Here is a 24,207-nt window from a genome sequence, read left to right on the forward strand (position 1 = left end):
GTATCACAACTGTGGGTTATCAGGTAGTTTTAAGACTAGGTAATATGAATTCATGAATAATGTTAGAAGACTAGACATCTCAGATTCAGTTTACATAGTTCTCAAGATTTCCTCTGAGAAATGGATGGTTTTTTCCCCATCTTAAATCTGAGATGAGTCTCTAAAAAATTTCTGTATTCCTCCAACTTTTTGCTTTAATTCTCCATTTCTTAAAAAAAAAAGTTTTTAAATTGAGTTAGTGGGGACTGAACTGAGGGCCTCATGCATGCTAAGCACATACTCTCCCAAATGAGGTATAATCTCCCCCCTGATTTTTTTTAAAATTTACTTTCTTAGTATTCAGAGTTTAGAGGCCTCTAATTCTTTTTCTGGAGACTTGTCCATGAACCTGTAAATCTATTATTAATGGACAAAACTTGGTTTATTAAAAAAATGAATAGAATATTCTGCAATCCATCCAAAAGGAAATGTTCATTGGCTTAAAATGTTTCTCCTTTAAGGTGATTTCTCCTTTTTGGTCTAGCTCAATTTATTAACAGACATCCTCATCATCATAATGACCAAACTCGCTCTGAGTGGACACCTCCCTAAGGCTAAAATACTTTCCTCATGTTTTACTTCATAGCAGGTGTTTGACGGTAGGTATCAGTGTCTCCTTTTTTGCAGCTGAGGGATTGAGAGATGGAGCAGCTTGTCCCAAATCACACGCAGCTGGCGGTGGCTAGCTCGGTGCTGGAACCCAGGCTGCACAGGATGCATTCTTAATTGCTCCTCTAATCAGCCTCCCGTTGAGTGGTTACCCGAACTCCTGTGAGTCCATAAATGGCCGATTTTAGTGATCTCAGCCTGATGAGGCCTTCAAAGGGGAGACACCAGTGAGAATGTGAGACAGAGTGGCATAAATTAAAATTGTACATTTTCACAGATGTTTAATTCTCAGGTAGTGGCATAAAAAGTTAATTTTTATCTATTTTAGTGCTCTGTAAGCACTAAAAACAAAACATTAAAAATAATTATAGTGCAAATGAGAAGGGGGCTTTGAAAGTCCAACCACTGCTGATGATGTTACTTGTTTTTCTCTAGTGGCCCTTAATGACAGAAATACTTACAAAGACTGAATTGGTTTTATGTAGTCTTAATATGGAAGAAAAGATTTTCAGTGAATATTTTAAGAAAATCTTTATTCTTTTCTTTCCTGATGATGTATATATAAGTTGTTTTCATGGCTTAAGTACATTTCCTCATTTGTGAAATTTGAGTAATATCGTTTAACTTGTCTGACTGTGAGAGTTAGTAGCCTTGTATACAAAGAACTCAAGAGGTGCTTAGTAAAAATGTGCTGTCACAATGACAGATATTTTAGAAGGATCAACTCTGAATACTAAAGAGGGTGGCTTATTACTGATGCATATTTAATATGTATATATATGATATATATGAATATGGCTTAAAGTAACAAGGATTCATTTATTTTTTAGTGCACTATGAAGTTTTAATGAAATCTGTATCATTCTAGTGAGACAGGGACTAGTTAAATTGCCTTAAGCAGACGATCTTGAAGATTATTTACACAGAATGTGTATTGTTAGAACTCAGATGTCATGTTGCCGTGTAACCATCCACTCAGACATTTAAATTCGTTGGTTTCTGACATCCACATTGATCATTTTCAGGGAATAAGCTTCTCTCTTTTGTGATTAAAGAAAATTTTGATCTTTTTTCCTGAACTCTTAACAGGTTTAAAATATCAAAACATTGATTTGACGTGTAACTTTTTTAATAGAGACAATAAAGCTCATGCTGTTTTATTATGTAAATAAATGTTTTTGTATTTCAACAAACGTATGATTTCCTGGATTTTGAGAAGTATGTTGCAAGATACTTAGATAACCTACTTTCGGAAAAATACAGACGCGGCTTTTATGAATATAGGCCTAGTACAGATCTGTTCGTTTTTGCTACAGTGCAGGACATGAGGCCTAGGAGAGATTTGCTGCCGATTGCAAGGAGGGCAGATCCCATGTCTCAGTCTCCCCTCCTGTAAAATGAAGTGGCTGGACTGGAATCTTTCCTCTTCTAAGATGAGTTTCCATGAGCCTGTGTCTTTTGTTTATATTCAGGAGTATTAGCAATATCAGATTAAATACTGAGTTACCCTCGCTTTCCCCGAAGCAAAGTGCAGTATGTGCTACAGAAGATTTTAGTTATCTGATTCTCGTTTCTGATCCTACAGGCAATTTTGTGTTGTATGCTTCCTGGCAACCTGGAAGGTCTTTTTAGCCATAGGTGGCGCTTGTTGCACCTTCTTACCGTCTTAATTTTCCTGTTTGTTAAAGAAGGCTTAAACAACGTTATTTTGTTTTGATTCCTTTGCTTGATGCTTCAGAATAGCACAATGTCCATTATGTCTGTCTACCTGGAAAAATTGTTCTGCTTATATTTTAGTTTTATTCTGTCATCTCGCTGTGAACATCTTAGACTTGCTGTGTAAACAATGGCAAAATCGGACTTTTCTTCCAGTGTTAGAAACCAGTGAGCCGGGAATTTATAAAACAGCTAGTAGCGGCCTCTGGAGCACCTTAAAGCTGAAAAGTGTGCTGGGTTCCCTGAGTATTGACCCCGCTGCTGTGTGTTAATTGGTGGTAGGAGATTTGGTACACATAGGAAGTGGTGTAGTTTTTTGACTTGGGTTTGCGTGTACGCGCTGCCACTGAGCCATGTGAGCCTGAGTCAGTTCGTTCTGAGTTTTTCCCTCGTCTGTGAGATTGGGACGTTGGTATCTGCTTTGTAGAATTGTGAGAATTAGAAATTATGTAAAGTGTTTACCACAGTGGGTATGTCAAGAGGGCTCATAATCTTTACCTGCTGTTTGGTGTGAAGCCATCATTTTATAGTCTTTGGCAATTACTAAGAAACAGGAAAACAAGAAAAGCTGGTTTTATGATGAAAGATATTTGAGGAGGTTCCATAGTTCCTATACCCATAATTAAGTATCAGCAGAGTCAGAACTGTTACACAGTCACCCTGAACCAACGTTAAGCCACAGAATTTTTTGTTACTTCATATATGTTGGGGCCTATGGGGATCCAATACTTATATGCATGTTGTCTCCAGCAGCCAACTGAGAGATGACACAAAAGAGTAGGCAGGTGATAAATGTCTTCTTTGTTACTGATGAAGCCACGTTCTCCATGAACTTCAGGGCTGTGGGAAAATGTGTGTCATGATACTGTGTCCCAGAATTAGAGACTCACCCTGTCCCAGGTAGCTCTGGGCCACAGCGAGCCTTCCCTTGAGAGGACCTGCCCCTTCATGCACAGGGCTGTCCTGACATGGAGCTGAGCATCCCAGGTGCTTCCCAATGGTGACCAACACTGGAGGGAAAGGTAGGGTTTCACATTCCCTGCTTGTCTCCCCGGACTCACACCTAACCCTGTTAGTGTGACGAGGGCTAGCTGTGATCCAGCGGCCAGGGGTATGAAGGGAGAAGCACACTCCATGGCCCAGAGGAGTTGGGAGGAGGCATCCCCTCCCTAGTTTAAACATGTGATGGGTTGGAATGGGAGGGTGCTCCCCAAGAGTTTATAAAAGGAGAAATAAGGATTTTCTTTGGGACTTATACTAGCCAGGAAACACATAAAATTATTAGAAGGGAGACTTGTAAATCACTTTTATATTAAGTTGACATTTGTTGAACACCAAAAATGTGCTACATTCTTTTCTGAGAGTTTTACAGAAATGAATCCTTCAATCTTCTCAACAAGTGAGTAAGGAAGTTTTGATTGTTATCCCAGTTTTACAGTGTGGAAATTTCGGCACGGAGAGGGTAAGTAAGTTGGCCAAGGTCACAGAGCTAGTAAGTGGCAGAGTTGGTACTTAAACCCAGGCTGTCTGGTTTTGAGGTTCCCAGAGTTGGGCTTTGGGTGTTTAGAGGTATCTGCATCCCTGAATATTTGTACCACTTTACATCAGTTAGCCCAGAAAGGACAGGGAAAGGAGAGTTACACAGGTGCTCACTGTCATGTCTCGGCCACTGTCCATGAAGTGTGCACTGTGATTAGTGTTAATTATTTTCTAGGCAGTAGATCTGTTCGTATAACAGAAATTTAGTCCATTGAGTTAATCTACAAACCCTTCCTGCTCTGCTTCTGTCCATGGTTGCCATGAGACTGCCTGCCCGTGATTGGGCTGTGGAGGAGAAAATGTACTCATGGTTGAACTCTGATATTTCAGTCTGGTTTATAGTTTCACTTCTTCTGTTACATTAATAAGTTTCTGGTTTTCTTGCATCAGTGTGTCATGAGATTGGTTAATGTGAAACCAGTCCATGGGAGCCCAGGGATGCTTACGGTATAATTTCTGAGCACACTGTCACACCTCTACCCGTGCAGACCTGGCTGGAGGATGTCCGCCTTCCTCACTGATTTCTCCAAACAGCAGGGTCCTCTCCCACCCCCGGATGTGAGGCTGGGAGCTCTATGAGTTGGCCAGTCGGTGGCCAAGTCCACCAATCAGAAAATGATGAAGTACCCGGAATGGGTTTAATAAAATAAAAGGGCTTCCAGGTAGTCCGATGGGCTGTTCGAGTCCATTTGTTGAGAAGCTGTCCACTGTCTGTGGTTGAGCTGCTGCTTTGCTGTTGAAAAGTCTGGATTAGATGAAGGGATTTTAAAAAGGAGAAAGGAGTGATTTCAGGTGGTACGTCCACACCGGTGAGAAGTGATGGATGACCGCCTGTGTGAGGCATAGACAGAGTCTTACAATCTTCATAAAACAGCTTTAAAAGCTCTGCCATCTGAGTGCACTTCATATGGGGTCCAGATCATCACTGGTCATGCTGAGAGGGCAAATAATTTATGATGGCGGAAAGGACACCGAGGCATCAAAAAGTATCAGTCATGTTCCCTGTTTAAAGGATGTGGCACAATGTAATATAATTGAGCTTGTTTTTCACTGAACAATTTTTAGTGTTTTCTGGGACTCCCCAGTGCCCCAAGGCTCCATGCAGCTGGGTGTCCCCTCAGAGCAGCTCTGTCAGCGCTTGCCCTGGGCTGACGTGGTGTCGCGGGGAGCAGGACGGTCAGCGTCCCCGGCTCCCCCGAGATCCGTCTCCTCATCCGCAGTGCCAGGTTGCTCATCCGTGTTTACTTAGTAGGTTAGCTGAGAATCACACGTGATGGTTGTCATGTGTGATTTGTGATTGTTTCTGTGATTGGCATTTAGTCAGTGTTTGATAGAAACCCTTGTTTTTTTAGTATAATTGTAGCAGCTAGATTGCAGTGATTTTTAGTCTGTATTTTTTTATAACTTTATTCTTATTTTTAAATATGCACTTATTTTTATTTATTTTTTTGGAGGTACTGGGGACTGAAGCCAGGACATTGTGCATGCTAATTAGGTGCTCTACAACTGAGTAATACACACCCTCCTTGTCTGCACTTGAAAATAAATATTGCAATACACAAAATAGATCTTAAACACCATCATGGGACCTAGTCTGTGTATAAACAATTGAACACGTATGCTATTTCAATAAGAATAAATGTTGTTGAGACATACATTTCTGAATCTGTTAATGTGCTTAAAAACGATCATAGGTAGTGATAAACACGAGTCTTTGATCCAGTACTTCTTAGGGTCTATTTTGCCATCAATGGAAATTACATTCTTCAGAGAAGGCTAATTGGGTCTCTTTGATATTTGGATGGTTTAGCAGATGATCAAGGCTTTCAAAAGCTGACAGAATTGTATTTTAAACTAACTACAAAGTTATCTTCTAGAAGTTGGAATTCCTAAGCTTGTGAAGTGTCTAGTAATCCAGGGGGTATGTGTCTGTGTCTGTGTGAACGTTTGTGTGTGTGATTTCAGGAAGGTAGAAATAAGTTCCATATAGACTTCTGATACCTTTCTCCTCAAGTTCAAGGTGTAGGCATATATTTACACAAATAAATTGATATTCTTTTGTCATTTGGCATATTGGGAATAAGAGGTTGTCATACTTATTTCAGAAGGGTTGGGGAGCATGAGCTTAGAAAACGGGAGGAGAAAGTGGCCGGGAGGCACTTCACACTCTGTGCAGGATTTGAGGAACAGTAGCTTTTCTTTTTTATTCTAAAGCAAACTGGCGCTGAATTGTAACATACTATTACTCAGAATTGCTTTTCTGATCAGATACAAGTGCCTCAGATTTTTGAAGGCAACATGAATGGTGAAATGTGTTTTAGCAGTTATCTTTAAAAGTTGTTTTATTTTTCAAGTAAAAGGCTATAGCCTGTTCTTTCTTCCAGCGGTACAAGACATGCTTATTAATCTATGTACATGATCTGTGTGCTTAGTTTCTTTGGTTTTTTTTTTTTTTTTTTTTTTGAAATGCTTGTTTCATTGTGGTTTGAATGAATGTTTAAAATTTCTGGATTTTGATATTTAGAACATGCTGATTTATGAAAACCGTTAAAAACCTGATTGTTCTTTGGTCCTTGTTTGTTGGGGCACCCTATTGATTTCTGTTGTCTTTTAAAGAGGGAAATGCTTCCTCTAGCCTGCAGATAATTAAGTGAATGGTTTGCAGTGTGCCTTTAAAATTCTTTGAATGCATTGAGCATGTTTGTCCAGTGAATTTTGAATTGACTCATTGTAATGACTTTGCTTTTGTTCTGTGGCTTTTGCTCCTCTCCACAAGAATTTGAATTCTCTGTGGCATTTTGTATACGTGTTCTTAACAGGGGAAGAAATTTTGCATTTTTTACAGAGCTGGGTTTTCCTATCCCCTCTGAATGCCATTATAATTGATACAATAAAAATCTGTTATTGCAGTGCATAATTATTTCATAAACTATTTTTTGGCATAATCAGAAACAATGACAAAGAATGATAAAAAAAATACAAAAACCTTCCTTCCTTTGAAGAATAGAAATGAGGTGGTCAGGCTCACGCATGCTTTGTGCCTGACACACTTACTATCATTTCATTGTGTATCATGATTCGGAGATGGAGTTGCTTCAGGTTTGTAGGTTTTTGTTTTAACATTTGTGTTGAATTCTTTCTCCAGGCTGATGTTTCCTGTTGTGTTTGTGGAAAGAGTAGAAGGGAAACAAATACTTTGTTTTGTTTTCAGGAGTCCTGAGTTGATGAGAAAAGTGTTGAGGGTGGGCTGAGGAAAAGAGTGACACTCCCTCTCCTCCCGGCTGAAATTGATAAACAAATAAATCAATTAAGTGTATCGATATTTGACCAATAGAAGTTAGCGATCCCAAAATGGATAGATATGCCCAATGGAAATTACTGAGTTCACCTGTAGAATTATGTGCTTTACCAAGTAGAAGCAGCTTAGAGCAATCAGAAAAGTAAGTAATATGATGAGATATAAAAGGGATATCATATCTTTTATTTCTGAAACTTTTCTACGGTAAGTTGTGTAGAGCTAAAATTAAGTTTCAAGCACCAGGATTTAAGAGTGTGGGTGGTTCTGTAGGATCGTTATTCACGGATGTGCCTAGACCAAGCTAGAGTGGCTGAAGATGGCAGGAAAAGACCCAGAGGCAGGATTTGTCATCCTAGGGTGTCCTCCATAATGGTTCCATGTGAAAGCCCATGATTGGTTTAACAAACTGTAGCACACCCCAGCCGGCTGTGAACTTTGATAAGAAAAAAATATGCTTAGAAACTGCTTTGCAAGCAAGTGCCTGTGCATCCTCACACCAGTCTCCTTGCCTTCAAAAGCAGAGACAATGCTTTGCTTGCATACTTGAGGTTTTAGATAGCACTCTGCTGGTTGCAAAGCAAGGACCGTGGCCCTCAGCAATAAACGCTGGGCTTGTGTGCTGTTAGATAGTCTATTATCCCCAAAACAAGGACCTGGCTGGTCTGGTGGTCTGCTTTGTAATTCACATATCTAAAAATGTATCTTGTTCCCCTCACCCCATGACTTCCCTAAAGATACACTAATCTTTTGTACTCAATGTGGATTTTACAATCTCTGCCTCATCCCGTCTTTCCCGAAGTTCCTCCTTACTATCTCACAACTGTTGATGAATTTTTCCTTTGAATATACACAATAAATATGGGAGCATTTGAGAGGCTCGTGGAGTTGGCTCCCTACTCCCTCTCGATTTCTTGACTTTTTACACAGAGTCTTGAATAATCATTCCGTGCTGGTAAGACTTCTGCCAGCCAGATGCCACAGTTCCAGGTGAGAAGTATGCAGGCTTTATCTTTCCTACCCGAGGGAGAGAGAGGAGAGAATTGAGATATGCTCCCCCGTGGTTCCTTCCTGCCCCAGGGCCACTGCAGTTCACCTGAAGCCTTCTGACCTCTGCTCAGAGGGCCTCTGTCCCAGGACTGACTGCAGCCTTTCCTTCCCTTGTCAACATTTCCTTTCAGAAGTAGGTCTCTTCTCTGCAATTGAACCCTGGCAGATGTGATGGTGGTCAGCGTGCTGGTGGGCAGTCATTTGGGGACTCCCAGGAGCCATGCTGATTCTCCTGAGTCTCTCAATCGGGGTTACAGAACAGTCGAGAACCGAAGGAAGCCCATTCACGTGAGGTCAACAGAGCATTACATCACTTTCATTTTATTTTTGAATTTTCAGTAGAGAAATTATTTGTAGCAAACTGTTCCAGATTTTCGGCCTCCTGCTTTCCTCATCACCACTTCCTTGCTGGCTCTGGTGCTTGTTTTACAGACCAGGTTTCTTCTCTGGTCATTTCTAGCAGCTTGGCTTGCCGAATCCTTGATCTGCATTTGAAGCAGAATGCTTCTTTGTGATGTGAAACTAATTTTCCTATTTCTGAATATTTCGTGTACACTCAGCAACGGTTTCAAGTGAAATGCTCTTGTCCAATTTCGGTTAACTCACATTTGCTGATCTCCTGCTGAGGGCAGTTTCTTCTTCCTTTAATAAAATTTTGCAATTTGCATTTACTATGGGAAGGTACTGGCCCGAGGTGCTTTTTTTCTTAACAGTTTTAATACAATTCACCCATTAAAATGTACAGCGGTTTTTACTCTATGCCCAGAATTGTGCATCCCATTCAATCTTAGAACATTTTCATCCCCCCAACAGGAAGCCCCGTATGCATAAGCAGATATTTCCATCTTCCCCATCCTCCCCCAGCCCCAATGAGCCACTCTTCTCTCTCTGTGGATTTGCCTGTACTGGACATTTCATTTAAATCGAGTCACTTCATGTAAGTGGAACCATCTATTGTGACTGACTTCTTTCACATTGAGTAACGTTTTCAATGTTTGTCCACGTTGTGGCCTGTGTCAGTACTCTATGCTTTGCTATTGCTGAATAATATTCCACTGTATGGCTGAGCCCCACTGTTTACCCATTCATCAGGTGATAGGCATTTGGGTTGTTTCTGATTTTTGGCTGTGATGAGTAGTGTCGCCGCGAACATTCCTTTAGGAGTTTTTATGTGGACATTTGTTTTCAGTTCTCTTACGTGTGTGCCCAGACAGCAGAATTGCTGGGTCATTCAGAAACCAAATGTTCAACTCCCTGAGGACCTGCCAGGCTGTTTACCAAAGTGGCCACGCTGTGTTACGTCCTCACCAGCAACTGCTGCCTGCTCCGCTTCATCTGTGTCCTCATTAGTACTTGTTATTTTTTTTTTATTATAACCTATTGTTGTGGGTGTGAAGCGGTTTCTTCTAGTGGTTTTGACTTGATTTCCCTTAGAGCTAATGATATTGAACATCGTTTCATTGTGCTTATTGGCCATTTGTATATTTTCCTTGAAAAATACCTTTTCAGATCCTTTATTCACCTTTTAATTGAGTTGCCTTTTTATTGTTGAGTTGTAGGGTTTTTTTTTTTTTTCATTTGGAGATACAAATTCCTAATCAGATAAATGATTTGAAAAAATTTTCTCCTGTGTATTGGTTTTTCAGTCTCTGGATGGTGCCCTTTGAAGCAAAGTTTTAAATTTTGATGAACTCCAATTTATCTCTGTTTTCTTTGTTCCTTGTGCTTTTGGGATATTATATAAAATCTGAGGTATTTTATTTAAAATTTTATATATAAAATAACTTAATTCGTAGGACCGTTCTAGGAGATGGGTGCGGTTGTTGTCCCCAGTCTATGGATAGGAGACTGAGATGCAGAAAATTTCACTGACATATCAGTGTCAGAGCTACCCAGTGCTATGGGAGTTCAGACCCTCATGTTTGTCCCCAACATCTGTGCTTTTCACCAACATGCTCCACTCCTTCCTGGAATCGTTAATGAAAAACTGTTTCCGTTTTTGATTTCTTGTTTGTTTGTTTTCTCTTTGGGGACCTCATCTCCTCATTTTCCTTTCGGATATCAGTGTAGATTTATTTTAGGTCTCATGTAGGCAGAAGTATTGCTATCATTTAACTTCTTTATTACTCACTCTCCGGTGATGATTGTTGCTATTTGACCTAATCAAGTCATGCTTAACTCTTTCCTGCTCATGACACTGAAAAGAGTCATGACTTACAGCATGCTCAAAGAAGAAAGTACTTGATTGATTTCATCTTGATACCCAATCAAACCAATCAAATAAAAACCCGGTGTTGACACAGATTATATGCCCTCCAGAATAGTGTCACTGTCTTCCTTGTGTTTCATTTGTTTGGTCACAGTGTCTGGATAGCGCCTTGCTGTCCAGCAGTTTTGTGAGGATACGGTGCTCGTGAATCATTGTAAGGACAGAATTTTGACAACAGACTATGTTGTTCATTTCACAAGGGAAAAGATAATATAGAAATACTGCTCAGATCTATTTTAAAATTAAGCTTGGAATTTTGAGAAGAATTCAAGAAACCATACAAAGATCTTTTTCACTAATTTTAGATCTATCTTAGACACATTATGGTTACATAGCAGAGTAACTTATCAAGTAGATTTGACAAGAGGTGTGTATTACTGATTTTTTGTTTTAGTTGAAATACTCTATCTGAGATAAAGTAATCAGTGCCTATAAATGCACAAATATGTTTGTATTTCTATGTAATATGGGAGCAGACTTCATATGTTTCTATATAATATATATGACTGTGTGTTTTAATCTGTCTGTCAGTGTTTTTATAGTTTTTCAGCAATGTTGTAACTTCAGAATTGTTCTAAGAAAATCACCCCAGATTCTAGTGCAGTTTGTACTGTGTATCCTGTCTTATGCATGGGATTCCACTGTCCCCTCAGGGAGGAATTTCCTCTCCTATTGAGTTAGTAGCAGATTTAAAGGAACTGTGATTTCTAGGCCTTTGCTCTCCATGTGTTTGCAGTTGGCTGTCAATCACGATATTCCCTTTCTTGAGTTTTCATTATTCAATTAGAATTTTTGAAAATAAGTGTTGATATGTTGTATTTATCTCCCTAGAAACTTGATGTGTTTGTGCTTTTCAGTTTTCAATTTATGAAAAATGTAAATGCACCCTTGTTTTTAAGTAGTCCTTTTTCAATAGATATTTGTTTATCTCTTTATAGTTAAAATAATTTTTTTTCCCAATGAATGAATCGTTGTGCATGTTTTAAAAGATACCTTACTTTTTATTTTTCTTATTCTAACAGGTATATTCGTTGTAGAGAATTTAGAAAATAAGGATAAACACAGTAATAAGTTAAAATGGCCTCTAATCTCACCTGGAGATACAGTTGTAAGGTTTGAAATTGAGAATTACAAGTCCTCTCACGTTGTTCTTTTTCAAGTACGTTTTGGTTACTGAGACCCTCGAATTCCCATATGAATTGTAGCAGCAGCTAGTCAGTTACTGCAGAGGAGCCCACTGGGATTGTGATCGAGACCACGTTGAATATATGGATCGCTCTGTGGAGCACTGACATTCCAAGAGCACTGTCATCTGATCCAGGAATGTGCGTGGTGTGTCTGTCCAGGTATTTAGGTCTTCTTTAATTTTATTTCAACAATGTGTAGAGTTTACATAGTACTATTTTACTTTATTTTTTCCCTTTATACTGAGTAAAAATGTGCAAGGTACCAGAATGAGAACTGTATTATAGCCCCGCCACTTGCTGCTACCATGGACCCTGCGGTCTTTCTTTGCCCTCTGTAAAATCTTGCACAAAATAGGACCTAAGTAACTCTTTCTTGAATGAATGAGTTTATGATTGCTGAATGATGCTTGAGAATCCTTGCGATGATATCTTTTTCCCAGACTTTCCCCTTTTCTTAACTATGCCCTTTCTCTTCCTTTCCTCCAGCCTGGGTTTCAGCCTGCCTGTGGCATTGATTATCCCTATCTGTGGACTCTTCCTTTCACTAGTTCACGATAATGTTACATATGGGCTGTGGAAACTTGCTAGATGTCAAGAAAGAGCCAATCCATTACATGCTAGTATTTTTAGTGTGTGGTATTCTTTTATCGATTGAAATTAAATCAGGCTGACCCCCTGAGCTCTTTTCACCTTCCTATACATGATACTGCTCTGGTTGCTCCATGTGCCTTTCCCCCAGACTTGGTTTTGGAGTTGAGTAAGTCACCATCACTTGAGACCTCTCTTTAAAAGATGAAGAGGACATTTGATCCTTGTCCCTTGTTGGGGACTTGGATGAGATGAGGTAACACATAAAGAATTGAGCCCCAGCTCATTCTGACCACTGCTCTTTCCGTTCCTTTCTCCAGGGGAAAAGAGTACAATTCAAAAATATAAAGATTGTGAGCTAAAGAGATAGGCAAGACAACCGATCATTTATTAAATGTCCTTTCATGCCAGAAACAAATGTATTATACACAAAATAAGCACACAAAGCACGGTAGAACCGTGATAACAAACGTGGGTCCGAGTTCGAGTCCTGCTCTGGAATGACCAGTCCTGTGAAATGGAGAACTTGTAGGCAGGCTTAGCGTCTCTCGGACTAGTTTTCTGTCCTGCAGAGACGGGGCTCGCTAGGCGTCCCCCCATAGATGTCCTGGGGGGTGTAAGTGACACACGTGGGCAGCCCTAGCACAGCTGCTCGTTCCTCGTAAGTGCAGGAGAGCATAGCTTTTGCGGTGACGGCTTTATGACCGCCCCGTGAAGGCTCTCAGTGCTCCTAAGGGATGCCTTGTGGTTTGGAGATGGGATTCTCATTTCTGTAAATACCCAAGGATTGTGTAATTGGGCCCTGCTGATTTGAATCTATTCTTTAGAAAGTACATATTGTAGGTATATTTTTCAAGCATGCATGCTTTTTTCTTTTATTATTTATAGTTCTACCCTCTCATCTCTTGGTGTGACTTTTCATGGAATCCAGGAAGCAGCCCTAAGCCAGCTGCCTCTTCACACGTCTCCGTGGCGGTTTTCTTCCCTGAATAGAAGAGGGTTCTGCATAGGGAATTTTCTTTGTTCCCCTTTTCTTGGAGTCTCTCTGTCTGTCTGCCCACCTCTCACCTGTCCAACTGTCCATTTCTCTACCCACTCATTCTTCTGACTTGTTCCAAAAAGCATTTGAGGCAGCTTACAGAAGAACAGATACCAAATAAACAGGTTAGAAAATGGGGCTAAGTTCAAACTGTGAGGCTAGGAGGTGGGCCTGTGTTAGGGTTGCAGGCGTGAGACACACACATCTGCCCTGTGACTTATAAGATCGACAGCAAGAGTGTGCCTGAGGCTCCCAGCAGACACAGGTTAACAGGGTTTGTGGGAGATGCTCACTGGCTGTGAAATAAATAAGTGGCTGAGGAGAAGCCCAGCCTTTCCAGCTACTAAGGCTTAGGAGAATATTTTGAGTGTCTTCCAAAATCAGGGTATTGAATCTTTTATTTTTTCAGAGTTCTATGTATAGTTGGTTACATTCTATACCTGGAAATTTCTCCAAAACTGCTTCCCACGTGAGTCCCATGGCTCGGAAATGGGGTGGTTCTGCTCATTGATGGGTGTTGCTCAGAAACATAAAATGACAGCCTCAAAGGAGCCTGGGATTTGTCAGTTATGTTTTGTCAGTGCTGTAGATTTCAGAAAACACTTTCACCGTTTCTCTCCATCTGAGGCGGCAGCGTGTTCTCTTACCAGCATCAGGAGCTCAGGGCTACGAGATGGTGGGGGCTGACTGCACTGCCGTGAAGACATCTAAGGTAGTTACTGCAGGCGTGGTGCTTTCACGTAGTGCATTTCATGTTCTTTAATAGGTTTTAACAGGTAGTTAATTAACTGTGTTAACTAACATTTAATAAATATGATGCTTTGTTGAAAAGACAGTTATAGTCAGAATATAATTTGTGAACACTTTGAAAACGGTTTCATTACTGAAATTTCAGTAGGGAAGATTTAGTTTATCTTATTTATGCCTCTATTTAAAAGTAACAGAGAAACAAGACAGAAAAAGCAGAGGATGATTTCTGTTCTTCCTCTCGGCTTGCAGGTGCCCTCACCTCCATTGGCATCCATCCAGACACCAGCACTGACACTGGCCATGCTCAGAACTGCCTCAGCCCTGAAGACACAACTGGCAAATAGAAGGCGGCCACGCCCTGTTACAGCAGGTGCTCTCACTTTGTGGATCCTTATGTAACTGCGTGGTTTTAATCAGGATCGCCCGTTCTACATTGTGTGGCGCTGCTGCCGTGTCTCCTAGTTATTGTTTCTGTAAGTACTCGTGTATTTTTTTCAATGTGTGGTACTAGACATCTAAAAATGCTTTTTTTAGATGAAAAATAATGTGTATTTAATATAAAAGTCTGAAAAAAGTGGCAAAAGATTCTATCCTGATCCCACTACTCAGAGATAATAATTAACACTTTAACATCTATTTTCTGTTCTTTTCATCATTGTGTATCTCCTCTGTCATAAAAACCAGCAAGCACTCTGTGCCTTTTTCTGTGTGGAGACCTCCATTTTCCATTGTGCTTATTTCACGTTTTTCTACAATATTCTATCCCCCCTAGCATAATTTTTAATGACCAGTATAGCATTCTGTCTTGTGGAGGCATCTTCCATTTTAGTTCGGACTTAAATAAACTTTGAAATTCCAAGTGTACTTAACTGAAGTACTGAAAAGAGAACTGTGGTGGTACCAAAAAGCCCCTACATCCATTCCCCTTTTTTCCTGAGAGTAAAAACTGCTGAAAATGTGGTGTATATATGTCATGACCTTTATGCCTATGTCATATATATATACACATTCATAAATACACGTATATCAGAAATCTATCTATATGTGTGTGTATATATGCTTTATTGAAAAATAAGGCCATACTATATGTTTTCTGCAGCTCAGTTTATTCACTCAGAGGTATATCATAGGCTTCCTCCCACTCCAGACTCACCCGGTCCTTTCAGATAGAGTAGTGGGGTCTCCTGATATGTAGGTTTGGTCTCTTGTGCAAGGACACTTTCGGTGGGAGAGTACTGTGGACAAGGCCTTGGACCACGCCGAAACGCTGGCCACTTAGTGCCTACAGCTCGCCTTGATTTACGGCATCATTGTCTTGATGGTGGATACTTAAGTTTTCTCCATTTTCCACTGTCAGAAAGGATGTTTGACTGGCATCCTTCTTTTTACAAACATTCCGGTGACCTTGAATGAGTATTCCTTTAGTTAAGGTTTCTGGAAATTCAGTCCCTGGATGTGACAATTACATACATCACAGGCTGCTTTCAAGTGACTCTAGAAATTCCTTCTCCTGTGGGGAATGAAAAGATGTAGAATAACTTATGTAACCAATTGTCTATCGCTGGATATGATTTCACTTCAGCTTTTCTTCCCACCATTGTAAAAAGTGCTGTGTAAATGCTCTGATGAGTACATGTTTTTGAACTGATTTTTTTTTCTAAGTGAAACGATTCCTAAAAGTGGAGTTCAGTGTGTGTGTACACACGTTTTTCAGAGTTTACATATCCATTGATATGTCGTCCTCCAAAAAGTTCGCTAACAGTTTGTTCTCTCAAAGATGGACACTAGCTAGAATATCTTTTAAAAACATTTGCCAATATGATGAGCAAAAGTGCTTTTTCTTTGTTTTAGTTTGCACTTGATGATCAGAGAGGTATTGAGCATTTTTCACTCATTAGCCATCTGACTTTTAAAAAGTGAATGATCCCTTTTGTCCTTTGCACACATTTAAGTGAGGGAGCTTCTTGTTGCTTTGTGACAGCTCTTTGTATGTTATGAACATTAACCCCTTGTCTTCATCAACATGTATCACAGAGCTTTTACTTGTCATATCTTGCCTTTCATTTTGTTCAGTAGGTTTATTTTTGTTGTGGCCCAAAATAATCTTAAGATAGTAAATGTCTTCTCTTTGGGTTTTATCCTTGATTTTATTCTTAGAAATACTTTCTTATAATGGTATATATCTCTTCTGTAGGTTTTTCTAATCTCTAAGATGGAGATGATAATAGTACTTGTTATAGAGAGGAGAAGTTGAATTAATATGAGCAAAGATTTATATTTGCTGTTATTAGTACTTTCTAATATTTACATCACTATCTGTAAATTTTCTTGTGGTCATTATGACTGGAATAGAATTTGTTTTTTCCAGGTGATTCTCTGATTGTCCCAAGACAATTATTGAGTTCATACTTGGCTCTTTGATTTGAAATCCCACCTGTAAAAAATACTTATGTATACTAGAGTCTCTTTTTGAGCTCATGGTTTATTTCTGTCAATCTTACTTTCTTATTCCAGTGCTATATCTAACATATTGTAAAAATTTATTTAATATCTGACAATGCGATTTTTTTAGATTCTTTTTTCCATCCCTAATTTTCTTGGCTAGTATTATGACTTTATTATTCCTGAAGAATACTAAAATACTTTTTTCAAGTTAAAAAAAAAAAACAGATAAGAGTTGTCATGGGATTTTTCAGTAAGTTGTGAATTATATTTCGGAGAACGTACATCTTTACAAAACTACTTTCCTCCATACAATATGTTGATGTCTCTACATTCACACCTCTTACTTTACCACTCAGTACAGTCCTGTACTTTCTCCATGTAAAATATGGGCATTGTTTTAGAGTTTATTCCAGATTATTGTTGATGTTTTTGTTAATTTTGTAAGTGAAAATTTTTTGCTATTATATATTTTAACTGTTCAAACTGACACGTAGGAAGGCAGATTCGGTTTGTAAATACTCTCTTTGTAACTTGTCATTTAAAATTGTAAGTATTAAGTACTTGTTACAGAATCCTTTCTTTTGTGTTTTTAAAAATTTGTTTCCAAGATTCTCAAAATGGTCATAGCTAAGTAGTATAGGTGGGGAGACAGATGGAGAGAGGTAGTGTGGCTCATGTACAAACTGTGAGCAGTTTCATGGCTGCCTTTAGGCTGGAGAAGCCCCAGAAGAACCCAGGTTAGACAGGGGGTGGCTTCGTATGCACTTGAAAGCCAGCTTTCCTGCCTGTATGGTGAAGCCTTGTGGGCGTGGCAGGTAGGTGATCAAGATCCGATGAAGGTCATTGGCTGCACAGAGCGCTGTGTCTGTGAGAACTGGAGACCTCTGCCATGGGAAATGCTTGGTGCCAGGAACACTGCAGGGGAGCTGGGGAGTCTGTGTGTTAAGGATTTTCCAGTCCTGGGAGTGGGAAGATCAGACTCTGCATTCAGATCTGAGTTTGAATTCATCCTCTCTTGTTTACTGGTCCTCTGACTTTTGTCAAGTTATCTACCCGCTTTGAACTCCTGTTTTCTTGTCTCTCAAAACAGGAGAATTACAACCTGCTGCTAGCATTTGTTCAGGGTATATTATCTGTGTCTACAAGATGTCACGTATAGTCACAAGCTCAGTGAGAAATAGGCTGTCGCTTCTTCTGCAACTCAGTGCTCGACAAGACATCGGGAGAAAGACAGTTCCTAATTTGTATGTTATGCCAGTAGGAACAAAATTAATGTTTCGCCTTTCCCTAGCAGTATACTTACTCCTTTGCTTCATTACCTCTCCTCCTTTCCTTTCCCTTCCTCCACCAAAAGATCCTGAGACTCTCTCAGAACACTAGATTCAAATTACTTTAAAAGTTGGCTCATTCCCTAGAAATGACAGTGACATAAAAAAATCTGTTCACATCCCAGACTTGACTGTATTTGATTTACACACACACACACACACATCTGGCTACCTCTCAATTCCTGAGGGAGAAGGACCACTTTTTCTGAGTTTTCATTCACTGAGTGTGAGAGCAAAGTCTCTTAAGCAGACTTTCTCCTGGCTTCATGCATGGTTTTTTATTGGATTTCTCTGTGGCTATAGAATTATTCTCCTACTAGTAGAGAGGAAGTGGAGACATAGAGATTCTGCTTAGATATTGGTGTCATCATATTTGAGTTGGAAAGGACTTAAGACAGCATAGAGTCGTAACTTTTTATGGGTGAGAATCCATGATGGTGTAACTTGGACAAGAACCTGGGTCTCCTGACATTGTGTCCACATGGATGAAGAGGCAAATGGGTGTGGGATGGCAGGTATCCTTCTTGCTTGAGTTCCAGGGTCTTGCTAGTTTTCATTGCTTAGCTGCCTTTAGTTTATGTCCATGTGGCCTCTCATGGGAATGTCTCTCTATCCTGATAGATTGAGTTTCTTATCAGCAAAAAGCTCTGGACCCACTCACATTGCCCAGAGTTTTTCTGCTGACCTGCTGACACTTTATGTAAATGAGACCTAAGAAAACTGCTGGATATAAAACCCTTATTTTTATCATTTGCCCTCGAATTCCATAGGAAAGGGGTGCTGTCTCAGGCTGTCTAAGGCTTGATCTGAACAAAGATATGGTGATAGTTTGTGCTGCTGGACCATCACAAGTGGAATGGGATTTCCACCTTAGTTTTTAGAATCAGGCAGACGAGTTCAAATCTTGCCTTTACCAGTTAATAGCTTCGTGACGTTGAGGAAGAAAGTTTACCTTTTTGTGTCCAATTTTCTTAATCTGTAAATAAGTTCAGTATTTATTTTAGGGTTTTTGTTTTAGAATTGAATGAGCTAATTGCCTCACTTATACCTAAAATACTGATTGCGTGGTTCTATGCTGGTGCCTTGGTAGTTGATTACTAAGGGAGTTGGCAATGAGAATGGGGGTGGGGGACCCCTGGATCATAGAGCTTATATTCCAGGATATGCTTGTAAAAGACTGGATGTGCAGTGGGTTTTTAGTAAATGTCTATTCTTTTCCTAATCCCCATTGATTGTATATATATATTTATACTAATATGTGAACTTTTTGTGTTGCAATTTAAATCTCTTTGTAGTATTTAAAATATGTAGCTATAACAAAAATACGTGAAATAAAATGATTTGATTTTTATTTTCCTTTCAATAATGAAAAGAAAAGAAAATAGAAAAGAAAAAGTTTTGTAGGACTAGAAATAATTTTATTTCCATGGAATCAAGCCTTTATATTAAGTTTTTTGGTTTTGTTGTTAAATGGCATGTAAAATTAATAGGTTGTGACTTCAGTGTTGATAGCTAGGTGAGTTTCTTATTATTGTTGTCTTTGATGAATTATTTTCACTAGATCATAAATGATGTGCATGCTACATATTGGAAATGAGGAAGAAGTGGAGACATACTAACGCCAATGTATTTTGTTACCGAGTCCAAACTCATTCTACTTGCCGCATGACAGGCCAATAAACTGGGAGATGAGGTGTTGGGGCAAGGAATAGTGACTTTATCTGAAAAGCTGGCAGACCCAGAAGATGTCAGACTGATTTCCTGGAGAACCCTCTTCCCCAAGTCAGAATTCATGCTCCTTTTATACTGCAAAGGGGAGGGGGTGTGGTTGGTTGTTGCAAACTTCTTGCTGTACGAATTGTTTGTCCTTGGTGTCCTTTGTCCTTGCAGCTGTCCATGTGGGTGAAATCATGGTGCCCCTGTAAAACCTTCAACAAAAATAAGGTTATTCTTTATTTTGCAACTTGAAACTCTCTACATAAGTGCAGAAGAGCTAACATCCTTAAAGATCAGAGCCCAGAGAATAGGCTCTCCTGTATATTTCAGGCTAAAGTAAACTTTCTTTCAAAAAGGTGTAGAGCTAACTAGTCTGAGCCTAGAAAACAGGGCAAAGGATTAAAGCCAAAGGAACAGATCCAACACGGAGTCAGATTTCTTCTTTCCTATTACAATTTCTTTTTCCGTCTCATAAATAATTTTAGTAAGAAACATAAGCAATTTTGTATTTTTGCTTCTTAATAACTGATAAGTGGGCTGACTACATTTTTGTGAGCAGGGATGCTGTGCGGGCTTTGGGGTCTCAGCAAACTCTTGTTGAGGGTGGTTGACCCCGCAACATGTCTAATGCCCCCAGGAGTGTTGGTGAGGGTCCCCCCAGCCTGGGGCTCTATTCAGGAAACAGCGTATGGGCATTGACCTCTGGAGACCTCTTTTTCGGCTGCAGGAAATTTTTTCAGATACTGTGATTGAAAAATCACTCCAGCTGGGGATAATTTGGGAAAAAAGGAAGAGGAAAATTGTTTGGAGTAGAGTAGAAGAGAAATGCAGAATATCAGGGAGGCTGGGGGCTTGGCAGCTGGGCCTAGGGAGAGAGGGGAGCAGAGGTGTGGAGGGGCCCGGCTCCAGAAACAGCTCCTGCACCTGTCCCCGCACCCAAGCCACACAGCTTTTAATTGGCCTGGGCCACTCTCCTGGCTGGATGTCACCCTGGGCAGAACCTTGAGAACTGAAGTTGACAGGTAGGCAGCACTCGCCTAGGGGGTCACTGAGGACTTTGTTCAAGTCCACAGTGCCTTTTCTGGTCATGTGTCTTCACTTGCCCTTTATCTCAGGATCTGAGGAGCAGGAGCAAGGAACTCAGGGAGAGACATCTGACTGTGTTAAGAGAGGACAGACAGAGTGATACGGGAAGCGAGGACAATCGCAGCAAAGTAAAATGACTTCACAACTATTGCATCAGAACTGCAGGTGTGAGAGAGCCTGAGCCTGTCTCAGAGTGCAGGGGACAAGCAGAAAGGAATGGTAAAATTTCCACTGACAATTGAAATTTTGCAAAATAGCCTGCTACTTTTGGTTGTATCACTTGAATGAATGCAGGTGTGTTTCTGTGGGCATTTATAGGTTCACTCAACCACACCAGCCCCTCTTGCCCACATCAGGGGTGGGTTTTCTCAAGCACAGTGCCCTTCCTGCTTTGGGGGGCCACGCTGCGTGTCCTCGCCTGGGGCCGGGCTGCTGCAGGGCGCTGTGTGCCCGAGGCGCGGCCTGCGAAACACGACAGGAACACCTCTGCTCTTGACTGAGGGCCTCCTTTTCCCCCTGCAGTGTTAGAATGCCGGTGACTCAGTTAGAAGCGTGCATCCAAGCGGTTCTTCCTTGTCATCACCATCTGGAAGTGGAACCTGAATCTTCTGAATTTCTCCAGAATGTGGTTTACAATCACCTTCGACAAGTGGTTGTGTGTCCTCTTACAAGTGGAGGTTTTACTGCCGTTTTCCTGGAACTTACCACTAGTCCATCTGATTTTTCTGTGCTAGGATTCAGTATGGCCTGCTAAAAATTCTGCAGTCAGATCTTGAAACCCTGATGAAGAGGATTATTTTATTTTTTATATGATAGTCTTTTACTTTCAAAATTCAGAATTTTCTGTTCATTCACTTTTTAGGGTGGATTTGGAGAAACAACTTTGCTCTTGCTGTCCTTGCGACCTGTTGCTTTATGCCTCTAACCCGTCTTCTGTCACTTTTTAGGCGGTTCTATTCGTGACCCTGTCCAGGTTGTTCATATTATAAAACATAAAGTCTGTGAAAGTACAGTTCCTTTTATTCTGAAAGCATTCCACAGATACCACTGAAATCTGGGTGTGGTTTTAAGAAGACAGAAGTATTAGAACATGTACTTGCAGGTTGCTAGTGCAAAATCCCCAAGTCAAAAGTCTAGTTAAATATCTAACATCTTTCTAATCTACCTTGGATTTGTATGGATAAGTGAAGCAGTTTGCTAAGAACTCAAGACCAGGGTTAGAATACAGGCTTGTGTAGCTCAGCAGGTCCTCCAGAGGTGAAGCTCTGCCAGAGGGTGGGGCTGAGGGGAAAGGGCGGGTCCTCCCCTCCCTGAGCTGATAGTTTCATGGCAAAGACCTTCACCAGGTGAAGAACTTGGAGTTTCTTCTAAGAACAGTGGGTTTGAAAAGAGTCTTAAAAGCATGGGAGTGACAGAATCCCATTTGTGTCAAGTAGGGAAAAGTGGCTGGGGGGCCACTGGGAGACTCATGATTCCATGTGGGAAGTATTTGTGGCTTCCACCTGAGAAGTGGGACGGTCAGTGGGAAAAAGCGAACAGATTGAAGTCATGTTAGATGGTAAAATGAAAGGATGAATGATGTCTGTGTGGGTAGGATGGAGTAAGGCCAGGGTTTTTGGGTGGATTAATACGGTAAATGATGGTCCTGCTGCCCTCTGAGGAGGGGAAGCTGCAGAGGGAGTTCTGCGGGAAAACTGATGAGTTCAGCTGTGGGTAAAATGAAAGGCTGTTAGATGTGTGGTCTGGGAGTTCAGGTGAGAGCCAGTAGTGGGTAGGGGGCAGGGGAGAGAGACCTTCAAATCATTTTACCTTGTGAATATACAAAAAAGTGTGAGTAATACACTTATGCCTCTATATTCTGGATTTAAAACCCATTAACATTTTGCTATATTGACTGCAGAGGTTCTTAATTCTTTTAATACAAATAAAATAAATAGAAGCAAAATAGTGGAGTTAATGAAAATCTTAGAGTTGACGAGTGTCCTTGTATGTATTTTGATACCTCATCTGTTTATAACCATAATCTATTAAAAGTTAAGTAGTTTAGCATAAGAGTTAAACAGAGGGACGTGACACACTGTTGGGGGTTGAAGCTGATCTTCTCGGGCAAATTATGTCGCCTCTCTGTGCCTTAGATCCATCTTCTGTGACTTCCCCCGGGCCCCTCATCACAGCTGATTTCCTAGATTAGAAGTTGGGAGGGAGGCTGCTGTAGGGAGAGAGAAGTGGCAACTGCCACGGACCCTGACGAGAGAGACAAAAACAGATTAAAGCCGATAAACTGAGTACAAACAAATACCCTCCAAAGAGAAAGAATCCCAAAGTCTTTTGAGCCACTTAGCGTAAGGGAAACAAAACCACGTGGACCCAAACTTCTTGAGTATGTGAGTATTGTGGGTGGAAATGTGTCATCAGAATAGATTTGAGAAAAGGCGATTTGGTTTCCATTGATGTTTCCGGTAAGGATGGACAGCAGAAGGAAAACCCCCCCGCTTCAAAGTGAAAGCTGCTATTTTGTGTGAAACTGACCAAAGGTTGGAAAGCAGTCATCATCAGTGCTGGCAAGTGAACAGCCTTCTGGATTGGGTGGGGCACGTACTGTGACTTCCTGGTGACATGCTGGGTAGGGGCTGGGAGATGGGCAGTAGTTCTGCCTGGTGACCCGGGCATAAACCTGGGCTCTGAAGCTGCTGGTCTGACTAGCAGAACTGGGCACAAGCATTCTTAATGGGGCAGCTCGGGATGTGGCCTGGGACACCTGCCATGCTGAGGGCGAGAGGAAGGCTCCCTTGAGGGGGTGTCCTGCAGAGAGTGGAAAAATCCACCTGCAGGGACGGAAGAGCCTCTGAGCAGGGTGCCGGATACACAGGCATGACTGGCCTGAGCACGGAGGGTTCGGTGAGCCGGAAGTCATACAGTGGCCGGAGCAGCCTTTTTCCTGAGAAACTGGAGGGAAAAGATGTTGAAAAGGCAGCCTGCGGACAGACACTGTGGTGGGTTATCAGTGACCGGAAAGGACTGGTCAGGCAGGCACGAGAGAACACTGTGAGCATCCCAGATGGGGCGTCACGCTGAAGGGAGGAGCAGGGTTATATACTTTGCCACTTATTAGCTGTGTGACTTTGAGCAAGATCACCCCACCTCTCTATATATATATCTTCATCTGTAAAGTGACAGAGTGACAAGCTCGTGTCATCAGAAGGCTTAGTTTAGCTCTGATCCTCTGTGTCCAGTACTGTCAGTGCTGCCCTGCAAGGTTCTGCATTGGCTGCTCTTACCCTGAGATGGGAGGGCGTAGAGGGACATTGTAGCACACGAAGGCAGGAGGGGGGTGCTTTAAAAACAGACATGTACCCGCCTGCAGCTGCAGACCTGCAGGCAGTTTGATTGATGATTCTGGAGAGGACTTTGGAGGCCTTAGCATCGTCTTAAGACTTGCTTTTCCTTGGGGACCCGGATTGCCTTTGCAGATTAATGTTGAAGATTTGAGCTCCTGGAAAAGCTGCTTTCAGAGATGGGTATATATGTAACATATCGTCTAAAATAAAATG

The 24,207-nt window shown here is 40.9% G+C and overlaps 1 protein-coding gene across 50 annotated transcripts in view; it reads left to right on the plus strand.

Moving 5' to 3' along the window:
* The window catches only part of LOC141578987 (uncharacterized), a 196,294-nt gene that overhangs the window by 101,208 nt on the left and 70,879 nt on the right, over positions 1-24,207 (plus strand). For 48 of the 50 annotated variants that reach the window (XM_074373133.1, XM_074373137.1, XM_074373213.1 and 45 more), the window contains 2 exons: positions 11,678-11,863; positions 14,331-14,554. The gene's annotated coding sequence lies outside the window, so the exon portion shown is untranslated. Of the gene's footprint in view, positions 1-11,677; positions 11,864-13,958; positions 14,044-14,330; positions 14,555-24,207 lie in introns of all 50 variants that reach the window. The other 2 variants (XM_074373103.1, XM_074373141.1) reach the window with 2 other exon arrangements.

Source organism: Camelus bactrianus, chromosome 1 (genome assembly GCF_048773025.1).
Source record: "Camelus bactrianus isolate YW-2024 breed Bactrian camel chromosome 1, ASM4877302v1, whole genome shotgun sequence".
Classification (NCBI taxonomy): Eukaryota; Metazoa; Chordata; class Mammalia; order Artiodactyla; family Camelidae; genus Camelus; species Camelus bactrianus.